General features: G+C 36.8%; 1 pseudogene; it reads right to left on the bottom strand.

The window, feature by feature from the left end:
- LOC138715740 (DNA-directed RNA polymerase I subunit RPA1-like) overlaps nucleotides 1-13,312 on the bottom strand; it is a 188,282-nt pseudogene that overhangs the window by 119,165 nt on the left and 55,805 nt on the right.

The raw sequence follows: 13,312 nt of genomic DNA, 5'->3' as shown, positions 1-13,312 counted from the left end.
TCAGACAAGAAAAAAATACGTAAGTAATATTCCTGTGGAGTAACGGTTAGCCTTCTTGGCGATGAAACGAGCGGGCCTGGGTTCAAATTCTGGTTGGGACAAGTTACCTGGTTGGGATTTTTTCCTGAGGTTTTTCCTCAACCACTCGAAGCCGAACTGCTGGGTAACTTTCGACGTTGAACCTCGGACTCATTTTGCCTTCATTAGTATCATTTCACTAATCATCTTAATAGTTTACAGGTCGACAAGGAAGACATGGCGGATGTGGTTCCAGGATCTGCCTACAGGAGGCATCTGTCTGCGGGAGCTGCACATATCCAGTGAAGCTACAGGGACTTGTAAGCGGACTGTGGGCAACCGGGGTAGTGTAGCACCCCTGGGTAGATGGCGCCTTGGTAAGTCGTGGAATCGACTGCTACATATTCCTCTGGTTAAGGATGCAGAAGATTCAAGCACATGAATTGCAAACAGATGCCATCGATCTGAGGAGACTGCAGGATAACATCACAGGAAGGCGGAGGATCAGTCTCCAGTCAGGACTGGATGCTGTGGATGAATCGATATGATGAACCATGCAGTGAATCACACGTTTGAAAAGCGATCCTTAATGGACTTCAACAATCATTCCAACATAAGGAGGTTGCACAATAAGCCCAAGGCTGTGGTGCTTGCCCGCGGGCCCTCTTTCGAGGAAAAAAAAAAAGACATCATTCTGCCAATGATATGAAAAATCGAAGCAAGGTTCATAATTCAAAATAACACAGCACAATTCTATCTACACTGACCGGCCAAAAAAATGGATCACTTAATTTTTTTAAGAACTATAATTTTATAGCTCATGCTTTATTTTTCCTAAATCCTGAAAAAGACATATTGAAAATTGAAGTAAATATTTATCCTGTGCACTTCAATTCCATCATCAAAATGTTTTTGTTTGTTATTTATTTTGAAGTTCGAAAGTTGTAATTTATGCAAAATTTCAAATAATGCATTTCATTAAGTTAGAGGCAATGGCTCACATTATAACATATGGTTATGCCACTGTGCGTGCACCTTGTGTGTTGCAAGCTCTAGTGGTGATGACGTTCTCCATTCATAATGCGATGCTGACCACATTTCCTGATGGTTGAAAGCCCACTTCTCCAACAATGCTGCCTACGTTTCGTTCAGGGTGTGGAAGCTGCAACGTCGGACACTTTGGTCCAGCTTATCCCACAAGTGTTCAATAGGATCTAAGTCTTGACTGCGTGCTGACCAGTCCAGAGTTGGTATCCTGATGTCACGTAGTGAGGAGCATGGGAGTGGACACTGTCATGCATAAGAACGAAATTTTCGCCAGCGAAGAGAACAAAGGGGATTACATGGTCTATTAACACATCCATGAGCATTCAGAGTGCCTCCAACGATGAAAACAAGCTCTATTTGGGCCTCAAACTGATATTGCCCCATACCATGATTGAGCCGCATACAAGCGCCGTTCTCTCGGAGAAGTTTCAAGGCGAATATCACTTCCCACACTTCCTCCATATTCTCTCTTTATCATCAGCTGACCAGAAGCAAAATCGCGATTCATTCATGAACAGAATCATTGACCACTGGTTCATAGTCTAGTTCCAGTAAACAGTAATCATGCTGCCTGGTGTTGGAGGGGGCTGTGGAGAAATTGCTGGTCTTCTTGAGCTGCATAGTAAAGCATTGAATAGAGTTAGCTCATTTTTATATTTTAATCTCACTTTTAGTCTCATATCATTACATCGTTCATAATATTGTTCACATGTGATGACTTGCAAAAAAAAAAAAAAATATATCCATGATAGTATAAGTATATTTTGAATGTTGACATTTTGGGTATCCACAATTGAACATTATAAAACTAATTCATATAATTTTTAATAGGTTTTACCTTCATATGATAGTAAACATGTATTGTATGTGTAGATTGTGTAGATAACACTGAGAGTATTGATATTGTAAAATGACAGAGTGTATCTGATGATGTTGACATGCTCAACGAAAACGTTCATACATCACACAACTTATGTAAAGGTTAACACCTAACAAAATATATAAAGTAGTAAAGTCAACGACTGAAAAAATAAATTTCTAACATAGCTCTTCTTGAGGTCAAATTGGCTTCCCGGAGCCTTTGTCTAACATTATTCTCAATCACAATGACGATGATTTCTGGCCTAGACCACAGTCGTGTGGAGATGTCGCAAGACACAGAGAATCAGTAACTGTTATCCCTGGTGGACGTAAACCTACTACAGCCTGATTCCAGCCTCAGTGCCCAGTTCACAGAATCGCCACAGGGCACGTTGAAAGACACACCGATGGCATTAGCTTCAAAACAAATGATTCATCTACCCACAACCAAAGCAAAAGATCCAGCAAAATCTTTTCGAATAAGAGGCATCTTAACTTATCAAATTCGAAACAGTAACTAAAGAAAAATATTGACTTATGACAGAAAATGTGCCTGACACACATTGATAATTCATCAATAGGGGTTACTGCACCATTGTTTTATTGCTGGTCTGTGTTGTAAAACCATGAAGCACCAGTCTGGTAGAAAGTGGCTCATACCGAGACATCTTATCATCATATTCATCTCCAAAAATGTTGAATGCATCTTTTCTTACTCATAAAACATATTGAATTTAATAATACTCTCTCTAAATTGGTGGTTTATTGACGATGAATCGGTTTTTACAAAGTGATCCACTTTTTTTGCCGGTCAGTGTATAAAACAGTGGACACTCAATCTGTAATGCAACAGACTTCAAATAATGTTGTATCCAGTTCCCGAAATCAAAATAAGAAACAACATTCAGCCCTATTAATAAAATATCAGACAAGTGTTCAGTCCTTCAACTGAATGCCTGTCCACAGCAATAAGTTAGTAGCTCGGGTTCGTTACAAGTTTACCCATTTTAGCCTCAGATTGGAGTTGGACTTACACATTCTGATAATTTGGCTTACCTCGAACATGCAGTGAATCAAACTGTACGGAGTGGCACCATAATGAGCTTTGTCCAGAACCCCACATAAAAGCTCACCATCTCGAATTATGACTTCTGCTTCTGACATTGTTTTCGGATCAGTAAACGGGGTTCCTCCAGCTTTCCACGATCGAGGTCTCTTCACTGCCCATGCCTATCGTGAAATGAAAGTACAAAGATAATCTTTAATGGAGGAAAAGTAATTACTCATATATGAAGCAATTTGTTTCTAATATCTTAAAAAACACCCTCTGATTTAGGTCCTAGCTGATATGTACGTCTATTATCAGGCAGCACATCTCACGTGACGATATGTGTCAGAGAAAGAACAATTTATTTATATGAATCTGAAGTCTGATTAGTGTAATATGTATCTAGTCAGCGATGTATGCAATGGAAGGGAAAAGGAACTGACCCCATTATCTCCTGGCTTAGTTACCTCATGAGTGATGCTTTATTGGTGTCACTTGTGAGGTTCAAACCTGTCTTTGGGCAGTTGACTAAACAATAACATCTTAAAAACTCGTATACAAACTATTTATTTTTTTACTTCTGTCTTTTATGACTTAAAATTACTATCGTACAATATAAACATTTAAATAATTTATTAAACATGGTCTATGTTTCAAAATTACATCAGCAGGAAGTTATATCTGCTCGCATAATTTGCGCACCTTAATTTTTTACAGATTATTTTGTTTTTGCTCTATACTGATATCAAGTACGGTATGAGTTTTACTTTGTGTAAACATCGATTTTACCGTTTTTAATAGGTAGTTTGCCAGTTGCATGAAGGGTGCATCAATCAATTATCAATCGATTACCTACAGTGATCTAATTAATTATAGACTATTGAATTGATCATAGTTTATACATTACTTTCACTATAATTACAATTAATTTCATTATTGCTAGACCAAGATTATGAAAACTTCTTATTGTTACAAAATTGAAATGACAGAACTTACCATATTCTCATACACTAGAATAAAAAAATTGAGATCAAGGCCTTCGAAAGAAAAAAACGCGGATTTCAAAACATAATCACGAGAATATGAAATTCATATAAGAGAAATATGTAATCAGTGGCTTACTAGTTACCGTACCATTGGCTCCAAACTATATAGATTTGATTACGCCTGAGTTTAGTGGATTTATAGGCAAGATGGAAAGTATAATTATAGCGCATGAATAAAGGCGAATTTCTTTGCCCAGACTCACTGGTACTACATTTAAACTCTTGGTAACAGATAACATGTCGCATTGGAGAGCACTCTGCTAGAAAATGGGAACATATGAATTCATAATCTTGCTGTATAACGATTCTCTCGAACATACTACTTCGAGATCCTCAATTGAAAAAGAGTCAATCATATATAAACCAATCAACCATGAGAGAAATATTGCCTATCAAAATCGTTTTCATAACAAAGACGCTATGAAGGAAACCGTAAGTAAAGACTTCACAGACTGTACAATAGCCCTCAGCATGCGGAACTGGTAAGGTAATTTGACATACAAAACAAGCCAGGGGATTCGAAAAGTGATGGCAACACTACATTTATTTAGGTTTTTTTGACATTACACACTTCAAATACAGTCCCCTGCAGGGGCGAATGCTAGTCACGAAAGTTAGGCTTGCTCTTTTATTCATAGAGGAAGATGGGAGGATATAATAATTCATAATTAATAAAAATAATCAGACCCACATAAATAATTTATTTTATAATTATGAAATCATTATAAGTCATGGATCATATTCGCTTATCAGATGTAGAAGTTTGATATGATATAACAAACATGGCCAACAAAACAGTTTATTTAGTTTTTTTCGACCCTGCAACCAATGCACATTGTTGTATTGAGCTGCACTGAACGAGCGCACATATTCTCTACAATGTCTGTCTTCTCTTGAATAGTCCTTCGGGAAAATGGATTTAATAATAAGGTTTCAATAACACACAATTCCGAAGTCAATGCAATACTTCAAATTAATGTTTAAGAATTAATAATACATGCAGCAGCTAACACATGCACTCCGCTCGTACAATTACATTGCACAGCACATTCCCGCTGTCAATACTGCTCTGTGTAATGTTAAATAGTCGTTGGTGTAGCTCTCGGATCAGAGCTTCAAACAACACATAACAGAAGCATGTGCGCCTAGGACGGACCAAGGAGAAAGGCACTTGCGCATGCATCATATTCTCGCTATTTCCACGTCTTTCCTGTAGCTCCGAGAAACGAGCAAGCGCTGCAATACTTGCGGTGTGCAACCTGCGGATGGTATTACGCCTATACAGTATCCAAAAATCAAAATAAATTTTAATGTAAGTAATCTCATTTTGAGAAATACACATTCTACGAAAATATTGGGCTTGCGCAGCAAGCATAGCATGCCCTGAGAAATCGCCCCTGGTCCCCTGCCATGTTGCCAAATCTTTGAAAGACGATGGATTTCATCTGCAGCATCATTTTGTGGAGCTTCTCTCTCACTGATCGATCTAAAGCTCTTCGGATGTCAACTGTTGATTGAACGCGAATGCCTCGCTTCCACCCAACTTGCAATAGTTCAGTGTGGTTGGACTTCTCTCCCACAAGCTTCTTGGAATGCCATAAAGCGCTGAGTTGCATTTTTCCCTCTTGCAACTTATATTTTTATGATACATCTTTGTTCATATCTTATTGAACATTTTAGGGCGGTATTACTTAATACAAATCAGAAACAGTCCCTGTATTCACAAAATATGGTTCCTTAAAGACTTTTAATATTTCACATTTATATAACAATTGCTCCTCTATTATGCACTAAAAATTCCGATGCTCACTGCTAGGAGTGCTGATTTACAGTATTGTTACCATTACTTATTGAATGCCCTAGTATATTTCTTTCATGTATATCTATACTAATAATAAATCTGTAGCAGAAATTTTTCCGGTAATTTTCGATTTTCCAAAAATAATTGGTCCTAACATATATAATTAACCACCCTGAAACCGAAAATCGCATTTTTGAAATTTTTGTTTGTATGTCTGTCTGTATGTTTGTTACCTTTTCGCGCGATAATGGCTGAACCGATTTATATGAAAATTGGAATATAAATTAAGTTCGTTGTAACTTAGATTTTAGGCTATATGGCATTCAAAATACCTTATTTAAAAGCGGGGTTATAAGGGGGCCTGAATTAAATAAATCGAAATTTCTCGCTTTTTATTGATTTTTGTGAAAAATGTTACATAACAAAAGTTTCTTTAAAAATGATTTCCGATAAGTTTTATTCTTTACAAAATTTTGATAGGACTGATATTTAATGAGATAAATGAGTTTTAAAATTAAAATAACGCCATCTAAGACGGTGCAATGAATTAAGAACAGACTTCGTCTATAAGGGGTCTTGGACAACAACAATCGAAACAGGGGCTTGGACATCAACAATCGAAAGCTATTAAACATAGCCTACAGAGAATGTTTCTGTGTTTGTATGAAGTAATATCAGAAGCTAAATTAACCGATTTGTAGCTATAATTAATTATTATTTCACCATTGGAAAGTGTAGTTTCTCTAGATGGACATAATGCTATAATGTTATTACAGTAACGTCTGAGTAAATCGAGGACAGGTAAGATTAAAATAGCTTCTTATGCACAGAAAATTTGATAGGCTATTTTGTACATTCGTTTTCTGTATTTCTTAAAATAATATTTATGTACACTCATTTTAATATCAGAGAATTAACGAACAACAAGAGTGTATTGATTTAGTATGCAGTAATAGTACGTTAGCTTAGCAATCCATTACTTTATCATTCAAATTTTAACTATGCTCAATTGAATCGTGTTAAAATACATAAAATATATATGAAATAAATGCAATGTAAAAAAAATCGGGTAATGAGCGAAGCAGATTATTGCACTGTTGTAAAAGTTGTTCCCTGGATCAAACGTCCTATTTTAATTATGTAATTACTTTATATTTATTTCTAACAGGTGCAGCGGAGCGCACGGGTACGGCTAGTCTATAATATAAAACTACTTCAATTATTTTACACTTTAGATTTAAATATTGTACATATATCGGTGGCGTGGTGTGAATATTATTACATGGGTATTATTGGTGGACATTAATCAATACAATTTAACCCCTAAGTACGATATTACTATAACTTTATTTAGTTACTGTGACATTATAGACTACTTGTATTGAAGTTCGATTCGACGATTTTTCTGTAAGAAGAGATCTATGACAGGATCATTCAACATTGGCCCTTTCTTCATGTTCAAGAAAAGAGATATTTCTACTGACATCAAGTATAGCCCATAGTCTATTCTTCCCTTAGGTATTTCATTGGTAAGCATCTATGTACATGCAGCAGAGCACATGCCGAACCTCCTGCAGGATGGCAGTATCAACAATTAGAACAGAAGATCAATGTAACGAAGACTGGCCTGCTGCTGCAATGTATGAAAATTTAAAATCATGAATTCACAAAGCTAATAAAAAGACTCTGGAGCAGGGAGTGAGAAGTAAAAGAAATCTAATTGGATGACATGGAAAATTCTAGAGGCAACAGAAACGTAACAATGAACCTGTAACTCAAAATGTGGAGCTGATCTGGGCTGTTGCAGGAAGTGTATTAATTACTAAGGAATGGTAAAAACAAAGCCTTCAGGAAAATTATGTTACAAGACAGAACATACTGTGGGATTTGGAAAATCAAGACATGCCTGGAAAACAGTTAGAAGAATCTGTGTCCCCAAGTCCTAACACCGAAAAGCAGAATTAAATAGGAAACCATTGCTCAATGATCCAAAAAGACGAAAAAACCGGCAAAAATCAGAGAGGCAAAATTATTTATAAAAATCACTTCAAAACGATTTTTTAGAAAGAAGTGAAGAGTATTGCATGTTTTATAACCAATATAAACCATTTCATACTAGACTACAAGTCCTGTAAATTATAGGCTAGTACCACATTTTATTAATTTCATATTATTATCTATATATTAGTATACATTATTTTCATATTGCATGTTGCAATCCATTAACATAGATTGCTTTTGGGTGGCTTAAACATTCCTTGCTATTTGAATAGATCAGTTTTCTCCGCTTCTGCATTTTCTTCTTCCTCATCGTCCTCCTCCTCTGAAGATGGAAGTTCTGTTGCTATTCTAGGAGATTCTGGTGCATTCATAAGATTAACGACATCAGTAGAGAGTGATCCCATAATTTTCCTTGGAAAATGTCTGGCAGAAGACATAAGGGGTCGGATGTTAGCAAAAGCCTTCGAAAAATATTCTGATTTGTAGCAGTTCTGGAAATTTTTCTGAAGTGATGTTCTTTGTATGATTTTATATTTTTGTTTGTTGCGTCTTGAGCTTCATTTATCATCTGATCAATTGGAAGAAGGGCAGCAGAAATGGCCGCTGATGCATGTACAAGTACCTTGTGCAATGATGCTGGCATGTAGTACCAGGGGTACTTCTCTACAAAAATGTGCGCAGTTTGTACGGCACATTCTTCATAATCTCCCTCACTGATATCACAGCCACATGGCAGGTTCTAAAATTTGTGGAAAATCTTTCAATTGGGCACACAACAACCTGTGCAGCTCGATCTACACCGAGCTGTGTTCCCTCATGACCCCAGACTTCAGGTTGGTCCACAAGTAAGCCTAGTTCAACTCTTAATCCAACCTTTAATGTGGGTTTTTCCCGTTTTCTACATTATTTTTGTCTCCTTGCCATCTTATTTGCCACTTCCTAACATCAAGACGACAAATTAAGAATAGATTTACATTTAAAAAGTCTAATCCGCGCATTAAGTGTAGGCAGGCCGAATTAGAGCAGGTTGGCAGTTTTTGTTTTCATTTTCACCTATTTTTCCTAGTTATTCATTTGTCAAGGGTTGGCTCCACAGATGTAACCTGATTCTGTCAAAGAGGTATCGCTTATAGCACTGCAAGCCTTAACACTGATCGTCATAACAAGAAAGTGTCTGAAGGTACGGTCACACATCGCTACTTTTGTAGAGGTGCAGTACAAAAAACTGCACAACTCTCATACTGCGATGTGTGAACAACGGTGCAATCCGAAGAGTAGCGGCTGCCGAACCTACTGCTCGTTACTTTTTCATGCTGTACATAGCTTAAAAGTAGCGACATGTGAACAGGGTTCTCAGGGTTACAGCCGCAGCATTTTTGATATCGGTTATGTTGAAACTTTTGCAGAAGTTGCGACCAGTGTTGCCACCCAAATGTGCCAATGATACTTTTATTGTTTGGATATATTTTAATGTTAGATGTGATGAAAATAAATGATTTGTAACAGTTAGTAAATGTACAACACAGTCAGAGTATATTTGCTGATGATATAATTAATTTTTTTCTTATTTTTCATAGCGTAGTTTCAAACAAGAGGGTTGCCAACATTGATTACGTGAATATGTTGGTTCTCATTTAAGTATATAGGCGTTTTTTTAATAGCTTTATAGTAAAAATAATGCCAATTTCTGAATACTAGTTAGGACAGAAAAGCAAATAATAGATAAGTAAGCTATCGCATGAGTTTCATAATCCAAAACTCTAATGTGAACATATTCACAAAATGTATATTGAAAAGTCAACATGGATATGCAAAGCTGCAGCATGACTGCGGCTGAAAAAGTAGCACCTTGTGTGTGAACAGACTCGCAACCTTCAGTTGCAACTTTTGCAGTATTCGGATTGCACAGCATGAAAAGTAGCGTGCAGCGCGCTACTTCTGGGTTACGTGTGAACACGACACGCAACGTTTGCAGCTGCAGTACAAAAGTTACACAGCAAAAGTAGTGACGTGTGACTGTGCCTTAATATGGAGCTCTTGCCCTGTATTTTTAGTAACTATTGTTGACTACAGTGTAGATATCTGGTTTTCTGCCTAGGCCATTTCTTCTTCTAATGACAACTCAGTTGTTTCCTTTTCCTACTGCCATTCGATTATCCCCTTATTGTCTGCCTGGTGCCACCATCATTATTTTAGTGCAAGTTTTTCTTTCTTCCTCGATCGCTTATTGACGTCATCCTTGCTTGCCGCTGTGCTGGTCGCTGGCCTCTCTTCCTGGTCGCTGTAATTCACGGACTGTTTCATTCCATTGCTTGCTATTCTTTCCTGTGTGATGACCTCTCCATCTTCTAATTTTCCAAATAGTTCTCCCATCGTATATTTTACTGCAATGCTCCTTATCTCCTCTTTCAGGTCTCTTTCTTTCATTTCATCAACATTTGTCCCTATCTCTGCATGGTTAAAATTTTCCAAACAGAATTCTTCACCAAACATCTTCCTATTTATCTTTAAATTATATGCTATCTTGTATTTTAGTTTTTTGAATGAAGCTGCAATTTTGTGTGTCTACAAACACACAATAACACATCCACAACATATACTTAATACGCAATTACAATTCAACAAACACACATTATTTGATCTAATAACACACAAAATACAAACAATCCCCACCACCATAAGAACCACAAACGACAGTGAACACTAAAAAGCAAGACCAGCTAAAGTCTCAGACATGACAGTACCACAGTCTACTAAATACAGTCGCGAAGCTTGAGGTGATTTTTTGCAAATCTCGCGATAAAGCGCTCCAAGCGGTTAGCAACTAGAAACAATAGACTGTCCACGGTCGACTTTGGATTTAGAGTGGACTGAGTCGTATTTCCATCGAGTGCTAGGTCGTTGCGTATTTCGCATCGATGCTCCTGAAGAAAAATCCTAACATCTATTTCTTATTTTACTTCTGGATGCAAAAAGTGGTTAATAAACAGCAGGAGGGAAGATCTAATGACAAAGAATGAAGCATATCTTTATAATAATATAAAGTTTTGCTCTCTTCATTTCGAAAACACACAATTTATGAATGAAAACAAAAATAAATTAATCTGGAATGCTGTTCCAACTTTATTTGATGTTTCAAATAAACCTGCAGCTGAGAAACAAAAGCTTTGCACTAATTCTACGTCTGTATCAGCTGATTCCTTGAATAATTCTGTGGTGTTTGGGTAAAGGGAGATAAGTCATAAAAATGAGTTCGGAGATAAATGAAAATTAAACTTGGAACCCTTATTACAAAAATTTTTCTACACAAATAAAACACATCAACTGCTAGTATTCTTTGATTTTTGCACACTCACTTGTGTAATTTAACTTGTGTGTTCATCTGGGCAAACAAAAGTCCACCTGGACAAAAAAATAACTTATACTCCTTTACCCGAACACCACAGAATTGTACATTTTCAGAAAACTTAGGCCTATTTTTTTTTTTCAAAGGATATGTTTTTAATTATAGCTGTTAATTTTGTTGTTATTTTTATTTATTACTTTACTAGAGACGTAGAAAAAGTAAGTCTGTTACAATAAAATTTATTGATCACGTTTTATTTCCAATTCTGGTGTGATTATTATTGCTTAACCTCATCCCACTTTGTTAACTACGTAAGCCTACACTACAAGTACTGGTACACGTAAGTTACTCCATTAATTCATATTTCCATTATTATTGTTGTAAAGGGAAATGCAAATTAATATTTATTGGTTTCATAGTTAATTATCGCTATAATCTTGAATGAGTGAAGCCATTATAGTAAATTTCAGTTCGTTTTGGACAAACAAAAATTATATTAACTTATTTCTTGCAGGTATCTTCGAGTTTATGGTGGAATTTAATATACTTCATTAAAATAATAAATTAACTTTATCCATTTAATATTTCAATAATGGAAAGAAGGTGTTAATTTTTCCAAAAGAACACGACAACGAAAGTGTAACATTTTGTCATCTGCTATACTAAAAGCCAGGTTATGAACCGACTAAACCAGAAGCAACGTTCTGTTGCTCTCTTTCTGAGCTCTGTTGCCACATAGTGGCGTGAGATTCAAAGCTTGTTCAGCATTTATCACCGATATGTTTAAAATAACTACTGTATATAGTTCTCGATAACACTATCTACAATATTAGTAATTAAAATTACTGTTTTTAAGAAAGCACGAGCTAATGACGCTGGTACGAAATGCAACTCGTAATGCACGTGGTACTGCAAATGAACTGGCTACACTGTCTCCGTGATTCCATTGCCAGATTTTCGTTAGCAGACGACATTTTCACGCGAGGTCCAATGAAAAGCTCCGTTCTCGTTTTCCCCTCCACCCCCCATACTCAACGTGCCATCACTGCACAGGCTACCCCTCTAACCCGCACTTTCCTCTCGCCCTGCCAACTACTTCCTGTTTCGTCGGTTCATAACCTGGCTTTTAGTATAGGAGAGATCTGTGATGATGAGGCGATAGTAGCGATCCTAGTGGTGGGCAACTATGCATGTTTGCATTTTTACTACATATTGAGCTTCGCGGCTGTATATAGTAGACTGTGACAGTACCATCTGTCAATAAGATATATTATTAAAGTTTTAAGTTTTAATAAAGTTTTATATTTTATAATAAGTGTTAAAGTGAACATCAGAGACAAGCAAAAACTATATCCGATGGAAATGGATGGATTGCAAAGGAATTGCCTAGTTTCTGCATTACAATGAATTTGAAATTATGTAATGAGAGAAAAAATGAGCCAAAGAGAATCAGTAGCTGAATGATTGGGAGGTAAAGCTCTGCAGTAGTATCAAAGGATGCCAGAACGCAGATCTTGTCTTGGTCACAGCAAGGATGCAGGAAAGGCAAAGACCTGCATCAGCTGAAGAGAAGGAATTGCCAAGGCAATACGGGAATGTAATCTTGATGAGGCCAATGGAGTGACAGAAGCCTCTGATGTCAAGCAATAAAAGGCAAACAGGGGCAAGTACAGTAACCACTAGAACATGATGGTGCATTGAGCACTTACAATGGACAGTACACGTACCTGGTCTGAGACTTTTGATGAGGAAGTCAGAGTAAGTGGGTGCTGTCCCTTAGGCACGTTGTTTATAATTATTGTAGAAATTATTTGTTTCCCAGACTAAAGAGGAGCTGGTTTCAATATGGCTGGTGACAACAGCTTGATCTCGCCCTTCTGATGCCCCAGTCCCTGGAAGACAAGCTGCTGGTACTCTTCTCTGCAACACAGATTCAATGTTTGTATGTAATGTACATTCCGCCTGCTAGTCTGTAGGCTACAATGGTATTAATGTTGAACTTCTGAAATACATAACATCAAAAATAAATACAATAAAACTTGTTCAAAGTGGGGGGAGGGGGGGGAATTATTTTCCGCATTATACAAAATTTAAACACGTAACTATCTGCAGACGTGGACAAATTATTAGCAAAATTGAAGATT

This window comes from Periplaneta americana, chromosome 15 (genome assembly GCF_040183065.1).
Source record: "Periplaneta americana isolate PAMFEO1 chromosome 15, P.americana_PAMFEO1_priV1, whole genome shotgun sequence".
Lineage (NCBI taxonomy): Eukaryota > Metazoa > Arthropoda > Insecta > Blattodea > Blattidae > Periplaneta > Periplaneta americana.
Note: the sequence above shows the minus strand (reverse complement) of the source record. Positions and strands in the feature narration are given on the sequence as shown.